General features: G+C 35.3%; 1 protein-coding gene and 1 pseudogene across 1 annotated transcript in view; one reads left to right on the top strand and one right to left on the bottom strand.

Annotated features, from left to right (window-relative positions):
* CCDC178 (coiled-coil domain containing 178) overlaps positions 1 to 19380 on the bottom strand; it is a 374243-nt gene that overhangs the window by 186137 nt on the left and 168726 nt on the right. The gene's annotated exons all lie outside the window — the stretch shown is intronic.
* Positions 9919 to 10914, top strand: LOC129508906 (glyceraldehyde-3-phosphate dehydrogenase-like; annotated as a pseudogene).

Here is a 19380-nt window from a genome sequence, read left to right as displayed (position 1 = left end):
CCAGAATCATATATTCCAAATAAAACATAGTGGGAAGTTCATCTGGTAAAGATGGGAAGCTAGGACACCTAAAATTAGACTCCTGCAATATTTGTGTCCAATGCTTTTCTCCTTTTTCTGGATTGACTATAGACTCAGACTGTCTTGAAATTAATGTGGATCATAAGACATTATTCGGGTCAAGGAGTTGTAAATGCAAATTTCACGAGTATGTCCCTTCCCTAATTCTCCAACCCACTTCTTTTAATTTGGAAGAGGATATGATACCTGAATTTGTACAGCCATATCATAATCATGAGGAAAAGGCCAAAGGAGTCAAGATACAAGTCCTAACATAATTTCAGAAACCTCTCACCTACAGATTCCTATAAATACAGAAACAAACAAAACAAACTTCTGTTTCTTTAAACTATATTTATTCAGCTTGTTCAGATATTTGTAGCTGAACACAATTCTAACGATACAAAAAAATTTAAATGGATGCAAAACAGTGTTTATCAATTGGGGGAGCTTATGACCTCCCTGCTCCATCCCCTGGGATGTTTGAGAATGGCAGGAGACATTTTTGGTGGTCATAGTTTCAGGAATGTAGCTGGTATCCAATGGATAGAGACCTATGATGCACAGGACAGCTCAACACAACAAAGGATTATCCAGTTGAAGAGTCAACAGTGCTTAGGTTAAGAAACTGTGCTAGAATATGGACAGGACAGTCCCTCTGTAGCATTCAAAGGTGTTAATACTTCTTTATAGAAAATCATATGCTACTGCAGGATTTGGGTTTTTTTTTCTTTCTTTTTCTTACAATTTTTAAATTTATTTATTCATGAGACACACACACACACACACACAGAGAGAGAGAGAGAGAGAGAGAGAGAGAGAGAGAGAAGCATAGACACAGGCAGAGGGAGAAGCAGGCTCCATGCAGGAAGCCCGATGTGGAACTTGATCCCGGGTCTCCAGGATCACACCCTGGGCCGAAGGCAGGCGCTAAACTGCTGAGCCACCCAGGATCCCACTGCAGGGTTTTGAATAAGACTATCATGAATAAAATGAGGAAGAGTGAAGAATAAACTGGGGTTTTATGTAGAAAGGAATGGTGGAAAGCAGAAGTTGAGAGTTCAGAAGCTCAGCTAAAAGACTGGTTATTAGAACCTGAACATTGGTGATGGAGAAACAGAAAAGAGAGTAAACTCATGATTTAATAGGAAAAAAAGTGTTTGATGATAGAATGATAGAAGCAAATATTTCAAGACTGGGTACTGAGCTAGCAGAATGACACTAAATATTTTTATGTCAAATTAGATACTTAATCATTTATTTTTATTTTTGCAAACAGATAGCCTTCCCAAAACACTGAAAGCAAAATATCTAAAGGGAAGACCTTCCTTTCCCATTCTTCTCTGAGCTAGTTGAAGTGTTAGGTGTATTACAAATGAAATATCAAGGTATCCATGTTTTGAACAAAATATTAAAATATTACTATAGTCTTTTACAGGTTACAGAAAATGTGGCACAAAGGAAAGGATACAACATTGAGATTGGAGAAGGATAAGCTGAGTTGTCAAAGAATCACATAGAAACCTTTTTTCCTAGTTAAGAAGCTAAGCAGGCAGCTAGCACTATACAAAAATTATTGTGCAAAACAGCCAACACGATATATGTTTTAACTGAATTTTGAGAATAAGGATAAATACAGAATAAGGATAAATATCCTGAATCTAGAAAGTAGCTTTTCATGAAGATGAGTATGAAAGAAGATTTGTCTTGAAAACACAGACAAAAGCATCACAGAACCTAGAAGAAGAAAATAGATGAGAGCAAGGGACTATTTTCATGGTTACATTTGGCTACATGTTCTCACCACACATCCTGAATCAGAAGGACATGGAAGCTTATAAATGTACTCACTAAATATTTTCTGCCATATCTATGTATTTTATCACAAATAGATTATGGCTAAAAAAATATTATGAACAATGTAGAGAGCTATCATCATTCATAGAGCAGTTTCAGAAATGCTTCAGTCAACTCTGATAAAATTCCAGTCTTCATAAACCTCTAGTTCAGTAGTGCTCCCCAATAATATACCCGAAGTGGGTAAACCCTATATGAACAAGAGAAGAGGTGATGGTCATGAGCATATTATAAGACCAGCTTTGTGCAAAGTAGCAGCCTTATGAGATATTATAAAAGTTTCTTTTATAATATCTGAATGTGCCATGTTTGTTCATGAACTTTATAAAAGTGAAGTACGTAACCTATTTTTCAGGATTTCTCTCTTCCCTTACATCCTTGACAAAGAAAAACCTACCACATATTTAACCAGAGGATGATTTCCCAAAAGGCATAAGCTAGATCTTTTATCAAGGTCCAGGAGAAAAGATGAAAGGTCCACTTAGAAATGTTCCTGAGGTAATAACATTGACTAGAATAAATAACGACTCATATGCAATATCCATGCTATGAGTTTAAAGTTTACTAAATTACCTTTGTTTTTCCTTTGTTGTTGCGGATGTGTAACAAACTCCAATAGATTACAATACTTTATAGATCATGTTGTTCCCTACCATAGTTACACTATATTGAGGACAGCATTTTTTTCAGTAAGATAGGGGATTCAAGTTGCTCCCTGACTACCCGCAAGCATCCTGAAAGTTAAATAGCTTGTTTCTCCCCAAATGAAAGACTTAACTAAAATAAGCAGTATGAACAATCTCCAACTGTGAACTAATTAAAGACAATTCCCTTTCAAGGTTTTTTCACTAGATGTCATTTGTGATTTTATTTTGCTTTCCTTAAATTTGTCCTATTTTACATGCCTGCTCTTTCTAAGATTTATCCTTAAATGGCATGATATTTTAATATTGGAAGTCAGTGACATTCTAATGGGTCACACTTAAATTAATATTAAGCTATTTACAAATTGTGAAACAAGTAAGAAAGATATTATAATACTAAGAAGCTAGTAGAAGCAGCTTGATTTAATGACCAGGTGACTTTTTACTTTTTTAAGTCCATTGTCATTATGTTCGAAAAGGCATAACTAAGTGACCCTAGCTAATGCCTCAAACCTATATGCTTTATTCTCTCCATAATCTCAGTTCCTTATCCCTACTTCAACTTATATTCACACACTTCTAATATTGAAAGGTTAGAAGAAATAACGGTAGAATCCTTTTGGACAAAAAACAAATCTGAAATTGTATCTGGTTAAAAATGTCTAAATAAAAAAAAGCCAATAAAGTAAAGATAATGTGTATGAAATGTAATGAAAGGATTCAAAGAAAAAAAAATAGAACCCAACATAGGAGTACTTTTCCTCTTAGAATAACAGTGCCATGAATAACCTGATGGCTGATTTGACCAAGATCACCATTTTCTTAATACTTCCTGCTAAATTTCTTTCAAAGGCTATTAATAATTTATTGAAAAGTTAGGCATCAGGTACTAGATGCGCATTATTTTACATATAAAACTCATAGCAACTCCTTGAGTTAAATACTATATTTATTTCCATTTTTATAGGAAAGGATTTTTAACCAGTAGACGTAAACCCAGGATCTGAATGAAATAAATATGATACCAAAAGCCACACAACAAACTATTGCCTCTCTTTTCTTTTTCAATAGAATCCATATTCTTCAGCTTAGGTATCCACAAAGAATATCCTTATTTTATTTTATTTTATTATATTATTTTTTTGAATATCCTTATTTTAATGACCAAGATTATGAATTTAATCTCTAATAATCTTGAACCTAACTTCCAGATGTCTATTCTTGATACGAATGTTTTATTATTTTATTTTTTAAAGGATTTTATTTATTTATTCATGAGACACACAGAGAGAGAGAGAGAGAGAGAGAGAGAGAGAGAGAGAGAGAGGCAGACAGGCAGAGGGAGAAACAGGCTCCATGCAGGGAGCCTGACGTGGGACTTGATACCAGGTCCCCAGGATCAGGCCCTGGGCTGAAGGCGGCGCTAAACTGCTGAGCCACCTGGGCTGCCCAATATGAATGTTTTAAAAAGGCTTGATCCAATTATTTCAAGAATTAATTTGAATTAGTCAGTTTTCTACTCTGTCATCTGTTCTTCTCTAACAATTAAAAAATATTTTTCAGGATTCCACTACAAACCTTATATTCTTTCCAACTCGGTGTTACTTATAATTTCTCAAATTCCTGATTTTTTAAAAAATTATGTTTTTATGGGTGCCTGGGTGGCTTAGTCAGTTAATGTCAGACTCTTGGTTTGGCTCAGGTCATGATTTCATGAGTCATGAGAGTGAGCTCTGCATTAGGTCCTATGCTCAGTGGGAAGTCTGCTTGAAGATTCTCTCCATCTGCCCCTCCCCACTCTCTCTCTCTCAAATAAATAAATACTTTTTTAAAATATGTTTTTAAAAGACTTTGAGCTTATATCGTTTTCCAGGCTTGGGTAAAAGCTTTCATAATTACACAATATGACTACTAATTCCCTACCTTGTGCTTTATTAATCCTTGTCTTCAACTTTAGATATGATTTACTGTTTATAACATAACTGAAATGTCACTTAGTCTATCAAAGAGCATAATGTTGACCCAGCCCTCCAGACACTTTTTAGAATTTTAATAAGATTCGCGGGAGACCCTGACTACTTACCAACTGTCCATGGGATACCCCACATTTCTCAGTCCTATTGTCACTTGGAAGGGCCACGAGTTTAGTTTTCACCAGTAATAGAGGAAACATGAATCAGTTTGAGGCCAAGACATTTATTTAACCGGTGTTAGGAGATTCTCAGCTTTCTCGTCCAGCACGGAGACCCTGAAGGCCCTTGGTTGAGAAGGTGGAGCCAGAGGATGGAAATGAACTGGATCGCATTGTTACTTTGTGCAGGTGATCTATCCTGGAGAGTCACAGAGCTTTAGTGAACTTTTGTGAGTAAGAAATCAGCATTTGTAGCTGTAAGTCACTGAGATGTGGATATTGTTCCTGGAGGATATCTTAATCTTTCCTGATCAGTACTGAGAATTGATAAAAGAAGTGGGTAACTATTGTTAAAAACCAAAAATTAAATGAAACTAAAAGAAAACATGACATTTGATGAATAGTCTGGTGGAGGCTGGAAAGATCATGATTCAGTATGTGGCATTTTTAATACTACTGTTGCCCCTCATAAGTTACAGTGCTGGCCATGTTAAGCCAGCTTGCTGGAAGCCACATGTCTAGTTCTGGCAAATGTGCTGTGAATGGAAATAATATGTGTAACTTCTAGGCTAAAATATTTAAGAGCTAGTGTGCCATCCTTTTGTTCTTTTTCCTGTGAAGGTAATCATATGGACCTCATACTAAGATGGAAAATCCTAAGGATGGAAACAACCTCGATCTCCACATGGAGGAAATCTGCCTAGGAGAGTAATCTGGATCTGCAGTAGACATTACAACAATATCTATGAAAAATATCAACACACTTTGGAAGCTGGAAAGCAAATGGTTAAATATTAACAGATTTAGGTTTCTAGAAAGTTGGAAATCAAAGCACTTACAGCAGTGGAAAAAATTGTCATTTTGTACCCTAAATTTCAAAAGTGCTCAAAAGTTGGAGGTATCATATGCCTCGGAATGGGAGGAGAGATGTGTGAATAAAAACAAGAGTATTAGTTGGAAATCCTCAAAGGAAGCTCTGAACACCCCAGAGTTTTTTCCTCAACTATGTTATCAGAAGGTACCTCTCTTTAGCATAAATTTGGAAGATTGTCATCTACAGAGATTATCATAGAATTATTGGTCATGGTATAGGAAACCACGCATATCAGAGTTCACACTAAAAACAAATTATGAAGGGCTATATATTCTGTCTAATGTGATTTCCTCCTCTATACATCAGCCCTCAATTATACAGATCTCCCTTCTCCCTAATTCCCACAAACGTGTAGGAGATTGAATTATTTGAAGAAATTGATCAAACCAAGAGAAAAGACTTATTTGAACATTCTTACAACGAAATGGCATGACTGCATGCTGAGGTCCACCAGTCAACATCACACCTACAGCCTACAAAGATTATTTTAGTCGTCTCACCAACAGATAGTTGGAGATTACCAGATATTTGATAAATACTTCTAACAAAACGAGAAACCAAAAGAAATAGGAGAAAAAAAAACTAAGAAAGAGATACTGCAGAAAACAGGAAAAAGCAAGCAAATTTACAGTGAATATTCTCAGAGATACAAATTCTGAAAAAGATAGTTCTCTTTGAAATTTAAATGAGAACTTTTTTTAATAAAAAAAGAATTGAAAGACGAAGTTGAAACGCATCACTAAAAAGTACAACAAAAAGGTTTCAGAAAATAGAAAATAACCAAATGAGTAAAGTTATCATTCTAAAAAAATAAACCTTGGGCAGCCTGGGTGGCTCAGCAGTTCAGCGCAGCCTTCAGCCCAGGGCCTGATCCTGGAGACCTGGGATCGAGTCCCACGTCAGCTCTGCCTGTGTCTCTGCTGTGCTCTCATTAATAAATAAAAAATTTAAAAAAAAATGTTTTTTATTTTCATATCTGTCAAATTTGGATATTAATAATAATAATAATATCCCATTAAAAGCCATTCAGTGAATACCCAGCTCATGGAATTGTTGTAAGGATGAAATTAAATGGGTCAGTACAGGCACTTTGAATTATGCTTGGTACAAAGCAAGCACTCAATAAATGTCACAATTAGTATCAATAGCAATATTACTATTAAAGTGAAAAATACATGTTCTTAAAATAAGAGAAAAAGTAAAAAGGGATGGGGACCAGGATAAAAGGAAATTACCCATAAAATACAAGAAAATATCTCTAAACTAAGAGCATGTACTGGAGATTTTAAATGCTTACCTGTTATTTAACACAATTAATGAAAATAGACTCATGTCAAAAGAGAGCACTGTGAAATTTCACTATACTAGGAATAAAGAGAAAAGCTAAGTGTTTCCACATAGGAAGAGGAAAGGAAGGAAGTAATGTGTACATACAAATGATCAGTAACTGAATGATGTCAGAATTCTGAGGATAACGGAAGCCAGAAAATTATGGCTCAAAACTATAAAGGGAAATGCTGCTAAACCAGAACTCCATAACCAGGGAATTGTCAATCACAATGGAGGACAAACTAAAATCATTTTTAAATATTCAACGTGGGTAGCTTTAAAAAAAATGATTACAGGGATCCCTGGGTGGCTCAGCGGTTTAGCACTGCCTTCAGCCCAGGGTGTGATCCCGGAGACCCCGGACTGAGTCTCACCACCGGCTCCCTGCATGGAGCCTGCTTCTCCCTCTGCCTGTGTCTCTGTCCCCCCCCCCCCCGTCTCTCTCTCTCTCTCTCTCTCTCTCTCTGTCTCATGAATAAATAAATAAAATCTTTAAAAAAATAAAAAAAATGATTACAATATTTTGCAGTTTCTCCAATCAAGATATGGCATACCTTTCCCTACCCTTTGAATCTGGGTTTGGCTCATGTGACTTGCTTCGAATATCGACATATGAGCAAACATGACACCAAAGCAGAGGCTCAAAAAGTGGTTGTGCACCGCGGCTTGCCTTCTCATGCTACTGCAAACCCAGAGATCACCACAAAGAAGCCAAAGGTAGTCTCCAAAGATGAGAGACCGAGTGCATGGAGTGAGGCCCCAGCCATATCAGTCATCCTAGATCAAGTCACAAATAAGGAAGTGAGGCCATTTTAGCCTCTCCAGCTCTGAGCTGGTAGATCTGAAGAACCCAAAAAACTGACTCCATAGAACTGAACAAATAATTGTTTTAAGCCACTAAATTTTGGGGTGGATTGTTACAGAGCAAAAGTTAATGAATAGATTCTCAAATATTCCCAGGAAGCCTCTACAGAATTTACACCTCCAACAAACAAACAAACAAACAAACAAACAAACAAAAAGTCTAGTTGATTCCGGGAAGCAGTAAATCCGACACAAGGAAGTGGCAAAGAGAATTCCTAAGGTGACTTGGAAAGGCAGACACAAGACAATAGCTAAGCAGAAAAAAATAAGAGGCAACAAGTCAAACTGGGGCAAGAAAGGAGCTGCAGGAAGCTGTTTTTTTTGTCAAAGAAAAAACAATCACAGAATGAATTCATTTTAGGTGTATAAAAAACTTGGCAAAGAAATAGAAAAAGATGCAAATATTAACCCGGAAAAGAGAAAAAGTTACATGAAACATTTTTCATGCTACATACTTTAATAATTATAGGCATAGTAATTTAATACAGAAAGAAAAATAATAAAGTACAGCAGACAGTACATATTTAGAAATATAATAGTAAATACCAGAAAAGATTTTAAAGTATCTGCATCTAGGGAGGGACAATGAGAGGTGTAGAAGAGTGGAGCTGGGGGCTCTTGTTATTGAAGTACAATTTAAATCTTTGTTTTATTTAAATATTTTATTTGAAAAAATTAAATTTAAAATTAGGTTAAGATACAAAAAAATATACCAAGGAAAAAATCTCTAACTAAATTCATATCTACTTCATCTCATATATTTTATGCCTATGTGCAATGTCTATGAATCTTATTATAAATATACTTATTTTTCTAAAACATTCTGGCCTGATATTTATCAATTAACTGTAAAGATTTAAACATTTTGAACCTATAATTCCCTTGCTACTAATAAATAATGAAAAAAATAAATAGAAGCAAAATGGATATTCACAAAAAGTTTTATCATTGCATTTTTTAAGAATAAAGCAATTTGGAAGTAACAAAAATTTTAAAAATTACCCTTAAAAATAAAAAATTGGAAAAAGAAAATATGACCTATTTATATGTTAAATGTTATGCAATTTAAAAACTCATACTTTTGAAAACTAATGACATAGAGACAGGTGAATTTAAATTGTAACAGGGCAAAATTGCAAATAATATATCCAGTATTGCACATAATTTGTAAGTAAAATATATATGTGTGATGTATGTATGTAAAACATTAGATGAAAAATGAAATAATATGAAAACAAGAAATATGCAATATTTATTTTAACATTCAACTGATAAATTGTTATTTTTAAAAATCTTGTGTCTTTTCACAGAAAAACCCATATACACAATGGAAACTATAGTTCTTTTTCTGGTGATGGCAGCATACTTCCCATAGACAGCAATTATATTCTGTGGGTATAATATGAAAATCAAATATCTGAAGGCACTATAGAGTAACCAAAATGGGCAGAAACTGGAGGATATGAAAAGAGATCTTTGTTGACAAAGATTTTTCTTATACCCTGTAGTAAAAAAAGCAAAAATTAAACCACTTAAAGGAAAGATAAAAGAGTATCCCGAGTCTGTAGAAAATCCAACAAACAATAAAAAATTGTGGTTCATAGAGAAGATAAAACTTAGCCCTATAGAAACAGATCCCAAGATGGCCTGGGTGATGAAATTTCTGCCAGACTTTAAAGCAGCTGTTGTAAATAGATTCAAGTAATTAAGGAAAACATGGAAATGATGAGCTTAAAGAATGGGAAACTTCAGTAAAGAATAAAAATATGAAAAATATGAATAATTTGAATGTATACTCCAGGTAAAAAGTAGAGTCTGTTAGACTCAGCTATGTATTGCCTACACAGGATAACCTTTAAATACAAAGAGACAGACCAAGTAAAAGGAAAGAAGAATATATACTGTGTGGACATAAGCATCAAGAAATCAGCATGACTATATTAGTATCAAACAAGGTAGACATTAAGATAAGGGATTACCAGTGATAAAGACACTTCATAAAGATAAAAGAGTCAATTGATCAGAAAGATAAAATCATCATAAGTGTGTATGGATCTCTATTTAGAGCTTCAAGGAATGTAATGCAGGGTCTCTGCTCCTCCCTGTTCAACAGACAGCTGTATCTTCTGGTGCAATGCCGGCCTTGTCACTGAGACATAATGGTGAAAATTGGAGTGAATGGATTTGGCTGTATCGGGCGCCTGGTAACCAGGGCTTTTAACTGTGGCAAAATGAATATTATTGCCATCAATGACCCCTTCATCGACTCAGCTACATGGTGTACATGTTCCAGTATGATTCTACCCACAACAAATTCCATGGCAAGGTCAAGGCTGAGAATGGGAAACTTGTGAACAATGGAAAGTCCATCTCCATCTTCCAGGAAAGAGATCCTGCCAATATCAAATGGGGTGATGCTGGTGCTGAGTAGTTGTGGAGTCCAATGGGGTCTTCACCACCATGGAGATCTCTGGGGCTCACCTGAAGGGTGGAGCCAAGAGGGTCATCATTGCTGCTCCTTCTGCTGATCCCCTCATGTCTCTGATGGGTGTGAACCATGAGAAGTAGGACAACTCCCTCAAAATTATCAGCAATGCCTCCTCTACTACCAACTGCTTGGCTCCTCTGGACAAGGTCATCCATGAAAACTTTGGCATTGTGGAAGGACTCATGACCACTGTTCATGCCATCACTGTCACCCAGGAGACCATGGATGGCCTCTCTGGGAAGCTGTGGTGTGATGGCCAACAGGCTGCCCAGAACATCATCCCTGCTTCCACTGGCACTGCCAAGGCTGTAGGTAAAGTCATCCCTGAGTTGAACAGGAAACTCACTGGCATGGCCTTCCATGTCCCATCCCCAAAGTGTCAGTTGTGAATCTGACCTGCCACTTGGAGAAAGCTGCCAAATATAATGGCATCAAGAAGGTGGTGAATCAGGCATTAAATGGCCCCCTCAGGGGCATTCTGTAGTGCATGGAGGACCATGTTATTTCCTGTGACTTTAACAATGACACCCACTCTTCCACCTTCGATGCTGAGGCTAGCATTGCTCTCAATGACCACTTTGTCAAGCTCATTTCCTGGTATAACAATGAATTTGGCTACAGCAACCAGGTGGTAGATCTTATGGTCCACATTGCCTCCAAGGAGTAAGAGCCCCCTGGACCACCAGCCACAGCAAGAGCAAGAGGAAGAGAGAGGCCCTCAACTGCTAGGGTGTCCCCAACACACTAAGAATCCTCTGACCTTCACAGTTTCCATCCTAAACTCCCCTGAAGAAGGTGAGAGGTTTGGGGAGCCCTACCTTGTCATGTACCATCAATAAAGTATACTGTACCCAGCCAAAAAAAAAAGTAATGTAAAAGCTGACAAAATAAAAGCAAAAAATAACTAGAAAAATATTGTTGGAGATTTTAATACCTTCTATCAGTAATTGACAGACAAAAGGCTAAACAAACAAAAAATCACAAAGTTTGCAGACATCTTGAACAGCAGCATCAAGATTTATAAAACGCTTGTCTCTAACAACTGCAGCATATACATTATTTTCAAATGTACAAGGAATTTTCACTAAAACAGACAACATGCAGTATATAACATTAAGTTTCAGTTATTAAAAACGAATTTGTACAGAATATGTTCTCTGATCATTACAGACTTCATTATAAGCCAATGACACTAAGAAATCTAGAAAATCCTGACACATTTGTGAATTAAACAACATACTTGTTTCTTGTTTTTTCTCTTCCTTTTTCAGGATAAACAACACACTTCTAAGTATCTTATGAGTCAAAAGAGAAATCACACGAAATTCTGAAAATATATAGATCAGAATAAAAATAAAAAGATAAAATTATTATCAAAATCTCAGAAAGGGACACAGAACATAAAGACTTCTAACTCTGGGAAATGAACTAGGGGTGGTGGAAGGGGAGGAGGGCGGGGGGTGGGGCTGAATGGGTGACGGGCACGGAGGGGGACACTTGACGGGATGAGCACTGGGTGTTATTCTGTATGTTGGTAAATTGAACACCAATAAAAATTAATTTATAAAAAAAATCTGTGTGATGTACCTAAAGCTATGTTTAGAAAATACTTTATAACATTATGTGCTTGTATTAGAAAAAAAGAGAAAGATTTAAAATCAATGATCTAAGACTTCATTTTAAGAAGCTAGAAAAGTAAAGAGAAATTTAACCCAAAGTAAGTAGAAGGAAGGAAATCAATCAAGGAAGAGGAGTAGGAATCAATCAAATTGGAAACAGTGACAGTGATCTAGGGAATTCCAAGTATACTGCTTTCTGGTGGTCTAATTTAAAATGAAAAAATATAAACTTTTTTTTAAAAAATTTTTTTATTTGTTTATGATAGTCACAGAGAGAGAGAGAGAGGCAGAGACACAGGCAGAGCGAGAAGCAGGCTCCATGCACCAGGAGCCCGATGTGGGATTCGATCCCGGGTCTCCAGGATCACACCTGGGGCCAAAGGCAGGCGCCAAACGGCTGCGCCACCCAGGGATCCCGAAAAAAATATATATTAGGAAAATACCTAGTAACAAATACCTTGTGTTCTTCAAACTGAGTGTCTCAAATATTACATATCTCAAGCAAGTTTCTGTCAGTTTGTGAAGAAACTTGATGGTTGACTTTTCTTATGAGAGCTTGACAATAGCAATACCCATACTGTGGATTAAAAATGAAGAGATGGAGCTTGTTGACAGAACTAGTGTTTGCATCAAGGCCAGGAACAAGGTCTAGAAGTCCAGTGTGGAAAGGATACAGAAGCATAAAGTTCCCCAAGCACTGGGGAGTATTTCATGGTGGTTAACTGATTGGAAAAGTTGATGATCTATGCTTAGTTGTCCATACAATGAAGCATTTATCAGGGACTATTTCTATGTAAGACGGGGAAGTTTTAGTTAAAAAGTGGTCACAATATTTCAAGAGAAATCTTGAAAAAAAAGTCTATGGCTATATATCATTGGAGATAAAGAGTATCTGAAAATATTGATATTTGGTCATCTAGAAACCTTTTTTCTTTTAAATAATCTGTAATCTATGGAAATATCACCCATAAAGGGAAAAAAGTCTCTCAGACAGCAAAATTACTGGACACGTAAAAGCAAACAAATAGTGTTGACTATCATGTCTGTAATTTAAATTTTGCTTCACCATTTCTGGGCTGTTCCAAAGTATCTCTAAAGGTAATTCTTTCTTTCTTTTTTTTTTTTTAACAAGACCTCTTATTTCCTTAATTTTCTATCATTTCTGCCCTCTCTCTCCAAAGGCAAAACAAAACAAAACCCAAAGTAGTGAACTGTTTAGTGTGGTATAATTAGAGTTGAAAGATTCTGGGAGGAATTGGAGCTGTGGGGAGGGATGAAGGTCTCCACTACTGAACTTTGTGACCCTGTTTCCTAAAAGAAGTACTAGGCACAGGAATCAACTGGACAAGATTTCTCAGGTTCCATGTTTCTACTGTAATACTTTGGCACAATATGAAAATCAAGTATTTAGTACCTCATACCAAGTTGGCAACAAACTTATCTAGCCTCAGCTCATAAGGAAAAGTTATAAACATCTTATCCCTATACTTATGTTAGAAATTAGGAAGATATTTTTTCCCTTCTATCCAGAATACATTTGATTCAAAGCAGTCAACATAGAATAATAATAATAATAATAATAATAATAATAATAATATCGTTTGGAGAAATCAATATGATGGCCAGTTCCATTCTTTGGTTTTAAACATGACTAGAAATGATCGTTTATTTAAAAAGGATGTTCCAAGGACTACCAGAATACAGCATTCTTTCTTTTCTTTCAGACATACTTTTAATTTCTGTGGTTGATCTTCCAATTTAAACCAGGAAATACTTCTGCTTTTTGACTTTCCAGTCAAACACCTTGACAAATGTGATTTAATGCCTCTGAGCTTCCTAGATGGAAGTAATTACATTCCTTGAATCTAGAAATATTTTAAGTGAAGTACTAATAAAACCAATTAAATCTCTTCAGACCTAAGCACTTATTGGGTTCTATGCTCTCTGCAACTTTGCTTTCTTAAGGATTAATATGGTTTTGTTCTCATCAAAATAGTTCAGTTCTTAAATACAGACCAAAATGCTAGAAAATTCTGTCTTTTATATGTTCTATATTGTGTCATTTAATATTATAAAATAGCATCATTTGTTTCTTTTTATAGAAACAATATAACAATCATGTTTTCTTTTTAAAATACAAACGCATAGTATTTTCACAAGACCCTTCTGGAAACAATATAATATTCTTATTCTTGAGTCATTACTCTGTCTTTCAGTAGCATCCTATATTGATTTTAAGATCTCGCTTATGGCTTTTTAGGCATTTCATGGTTTAAATATTCTATACCTTTCAGATTGATTACTTCCATATTATCTGTCACTTTTTTTTATTGTCAGAGCAGGGACTGCTTTCTGCTCTGTTGTCACAAATGGATTCCCATGAGGTTAACACTTTTCATGCATCTTCTAACAGAAATTGCTACTTCTTGAAGTAAGTAATTCTGAGCCTCTTACAGCTTTATAAAACATAGGTGTAACATTTTTTTTTTTGCACTGGATTTGAAATGCTGACTTATCTGAGTGTTTGTTCTTAAACTAAATGAAATGATTTTGTAAACACTGGATTTATTTGCTTCTTGATAATAGTGCCTCTTTTATCTACTTACCTTTCCAAAAAGTATGTCAAACAAGGAGACACATATTCTGTAATTCAACAGCTGCTTAAAGTGCTTTCTTACCACTGATCTCAAAACCTTTCTAATATTATCTGTGTACTTTTCTGAGGTGGGTGACTGTATTTTCATGATGCAATCTGATTTGCCAAGGTTTTCCATAATATTACCAGTGTTTTCTTCCTACCCTAAGAAAACTATGAAAATGCTGATTGTCCCAGAATTTCCTCAACAAATATATGCTTTAAATCCCAAGTAGTGAAAAACTGGCTGTTAACTTGATACTTTATAATTTATTTCCATAAAATGACCTAAGATACTTGAAATTTAAACTTCATATTTGGTAGTAGTTTAAAATGAGATTTGAAAACGGACTAATATTTTCACAAACAGCATTATAATTTAAGAAAAGGAAAATATTCGACCCATTGATATTTTAGTGCCAAATATAATTATTCCCATAAATTAAACATCATTAGTATAAAGGGTATTTCACAAGATCAAATTGTGGGATATGAAGGGCCTTTCAAAATCATCTAAATTGTTTATTTAAAAGTGAAGCTATGATATTCTTAAGGTCAAGTATTTCATAAAAGGAGTATAAGCTATGAATGCTGCTTTTCATTCTAAGATTAGTGAATTTTCTCTACACTAAAGTGTTTGAACTATAATTTTTTCCAAGTTACTGTCAGAATACAGACAAGAACTTGGAGATGACTATACATAATTATACTGTATTGTATGTTTGAAAGTTGCTAAAAGAGTAGATATTAAATGTTCTCCTTGCAAGGAAAAAATATAACTATATGAGGTTATGGATGTTAATTAAACTTACTATTTCATAATATATACATATAACAAATCATTATGTTATGAACCTTAAACTTATACAATACCTTACTTCAATTATACTTCAAAAAAACTGAAAAAAAAAGAAATTAGAAGAAAAGTTCTAAAATAAAACTTATTTGTATGGAAGCCCCCTTCAGTTAAAAAGTTAGTGTGGTTATTGAAAGTGCATTATTTGAATGAAATAGTTTTATAGACTGACAATGATAATATTTCCCTTTTTGTAACTGGATAATGACAGCTAATCATCATAAATTTTAAGATCCAGTATGCGTTAATAGAAGTAACTCCCTTTTTGTAAGTACAAAGTTCTTCTGAATAAACAACAAATTCTGCAACATGAAAAAACAGAGACCAGATGACTAATTTATGATGGGTCACAGGTATACATTTGTGGACCACAACCACTCTATAGTATGTGTAATGAAGGGCAAAAGTGCAGAAACCTATTATAGTAATAATTTGTCAGGTGTGTGCATTTCTGCTGTAGAAGATTGTGTCATCTAATTCCTCTGTTTAGAAAATTACTGGAAGGAAAAAATGTAAAATCTTCAGCACTACTTAATGCAATTCATTGGACATTTATAATTACCACAAACTTAATGGCTTAAGACAACACAAATTTATTCTCCTACTGTCTGAAGGTCAGAAATTAAAAATGAGTCTTATGGGGCTAAAATAAAGAAGTTGGCAGATCTGGTTCCTTCTGGAGGGAATTTCTTGCCTTGCCTTTTCCAGCTCTTAGAGGCCACCTGCATTCCTTGGCTCATGGCCTGGCTCACATCACATTTTCTCCCTTTGCTTCTGTTGTCATATAACCTTGCCCCACTCTAAGTCTCCCTCTGCCCCTCTCTTATAACAACTTGTGACTACATTTAGGGCTCACTTCGATAATCCAGGATAATCTCTCCATATCAAAGTCCTTAACTTAATCATATCTGCAAAATCCCTTCTGCCATGTAAGATTACATTCATAGGTTTCAGTGGTTAAGCCATGAACTTTGAAGGCCATTGTTTTGCCTATCATTATTAGCATTCATTTTAAGATATATGTTCTCATTTAAATAGTATCTATTTGAGAGTAAGAATAAGTTTAAATAGTTCCATTAATTTTCTGCATGGTTATTTAACTCTTCTCTATCTGGAAAACTTCAAAGAGATGACCCTTGATTCAGGAATTAAATATACTGGAAACAGTGATAACATTTCTGTCATCAGAATATGACAGTGGTTATGTTAAAATAAATGCCTTTAACTCTCTCTTTTGAAAGTTGGCAGGATTTAGAGTTCTTTAAGGGGAATTACAGTCCAAAAAATGATTCAAGAGAGGAAAATCTGGGATCCCTGGGTGGCGCAGCGGTTTAGCGCCTGCCTTTGGCCCAGGGCGCGATCCTAGAGACCCGGGATCGAATCCCACATCGGGCTCCCGGTGCATGGAGCCTGCTTCTCCCTCTGCCTGTGTCTCTGCCTCTCTCTCTCTATCTGTGTGACTGTCATAAATAAATAAAAATTAAAAAAAAAAAAAAAAAAAAAAAAAAAAAAAAAAGAGAGGAAAATCTTAGAATACAGTTTGCAGGAAAGCTATCCATCCCCATTTTTCTGTATAAATGAGCTAATCTGGCATATCACTCATATCAGATTCAAATTTCTCACTCATCTTTATATCTCACCCCAAGCACAGTGCTTGGCACATATAAGGTATTGTTATATTTTTTCAAATTGAAATAAAGTCTTGAACTTGCGTTCATAGATATTCCTTTTTATTTCTCAGGGCATATATGTTTCCTCAGTCACTTTGCTGATAAACAGAAAATCCATACCATTCAATTAAAAAATGCCTATACAATAAAAAAAGATGTAGTGTACACACACACTGGAATATTACTCAGCCATTGAAAAGGATGAATACCTACCATTTACATCCACATGGATGGAACTGAAAGGTATTCTGCTGAATGAAATAAGTCAATTGGAAAAGGCAATTATCATATGGTTTCACTCATATATGGAATATAATAAATAGTGCAAGGGACCATAATGGAAGGAGAGCAAACTGAATGAGGAAAAATCAGAGAGGAAGACAAATCATGAAAGACTCTTAACTCTGGTAAACAAACTGAGGGTTGCTAAGGGGAAGTGGGAGAGGGGATGGGGTAACTGTATGATGGACATTAAGGAGGGCATGTGATGTGATAAGCGTTATACTATACATCGGCAAATTGAATTTAGATAAAAAAAATAAAATAATGCCTACACTGCAAAATATTACAAATAATACTAATTTTATCTTGTAGTTATATATGTAATTATATAAATACATATTATCATATAAATATCCACATTATAATTATATATCCACATACATATATGATACCTATATGATTTGACTCTCAATCTTGCCTTAGAAGTTTTATAGTCTAAAATCTTGGTTAATATTCTTTCTTGATGGTCCCCTTTAATAAGAGGACTCATCAATAACAAAGTTATTTCTCTCAATTCCCTGTCCATCAAGAAAGCAAGATGTTTTGATTTTGGACTCAAGATTTGTTCTCTAGTTGATGGTTAGCATCATTTGCTCACAGAACAAAATCTTGATATAGTAGCTCTCCCTGCATCTGGTTCTAGTTACAGAAGCACATTGGGTCTCTTATATAAGGATCTCTTATAATCTCTTATATAGTCTTTAGCTACTATTTTGGGTTTTAGGAACTTAGAGGACAATTCCCAGACTTGTAACCATATTTCTTCTCCATGTACCTCATGCTTTCTAAACTCCCATTCACCTGATTCTTCATCACATCTTCCACAAACTTATCCTACCTTTTCTACATTGCCACATGGCCAGAATGAAAGAGAACAGTTACAGTATTCCTGAAATATTTAGCTCTGGTAAAAGTATTTTATTTCTTACATATGTCAAAATTCCCCAAACACTAAAACTAAGACTAATAAATACGTCAATTGTTATAGACCTGATTTAGAAGAGCAGTCTTTCAACTACAAGCTACTGTGAGGATTAAGAGAATAGGGAGTAGAAGAATGGAATTCTAGGGAGAAAAAAAAGTGGAGTTAATTATCAACAATTATAGGCCCTAGAAAAGCAAACTTTCCTCTAAAGAAAGCCTTAGAACATGGAAAGCCTGTTCATGAAAAGTATACAAAACATTTTACCCATTTCCTGTGCCCAACTTCCACTTTATACTCAAGCTATCACATGGGAACTGGAACAAATGAAATTACATGTATGGAAAGGTAGAGGATATTGGTGACCCATTCTAAAAGGATTTAGGTCTATGTAATAAAGTTTATTTCCTGTCCTATAATTTTCCAACTTTTTACAAGACATATGACCTCTTTTTTACCAGCAGCCTTCCTACCTATATGAGGCAGATGTAACACTGCGTTCTCACTGAGCTGCACTTGAACTGACTTGAAATGTTCTATGGGCAGAGGTTGGCAGGAATCACTTCCCGATATCATGAAAAAAAGAGAGGTTAGAATTATCCTAAGATTTCCAAACACAATTTCTTTTGGATTTTCTAGAGACTTACTATTAATAAGAATCTGTCAAACCTGGGACCCCTGGGTGACTCAGCAGTTAAGCATCTGCCTTTGGCTCAGGGTATGATCCTGGGGTCCTGGGATCGAGTCCCAAATCAGGCTCCCTGCATGGATCCTGCTTCTCCCTCTGCCTATGTCTCTGCATATCTCTCTTTGTGTCTCTCATGAATAAATAAATAAAATCTTAAAAAAAAGAATCTGTCAAACCTGATTTGCAATAACTATTAATCAATCTGAACTACGCAATTAATTCAATAATATTCTCAACAACATAATAATAATATCCTCAACATAATTTTTTAAAAAATATTTTATTTATTTATTTATGAGAGACACAGAGAGAGGCAGAGACATAGGCAGAGGGAGAAGCGGGCTCCTCACAGGGAGCCCGATGTGGGACTCGATCCCGGAACCCTGGGATCATGTCCTGAGCCAAAAACAGACGCTCCACCGCTAAGCCATCAGGCATCCCCCTCAGCATAATTTTTAATA

The sequence above is a fragment of the Nyctereutes procyonoides genome, unplaced genomic scaffold (assembly GCF_905146905.1).
Source record: "Nyctereutes procyonoides isolate TBG_1078 unplaced genomic scaffold, NYPRO_anot_genome, whole genome shotgun sequence".
Classification (NCBI taxonomy): Eukaryota; Metazoa; Chordata; class Mammalia; order Carnivora; family Canidae; genus Nyctereutes; species Nyctereutes procyonoides.
Note: the sequence above shows the minus strand (reverse complement) of the source record. Positions and strands in the feature narration are given on the sequence as shown.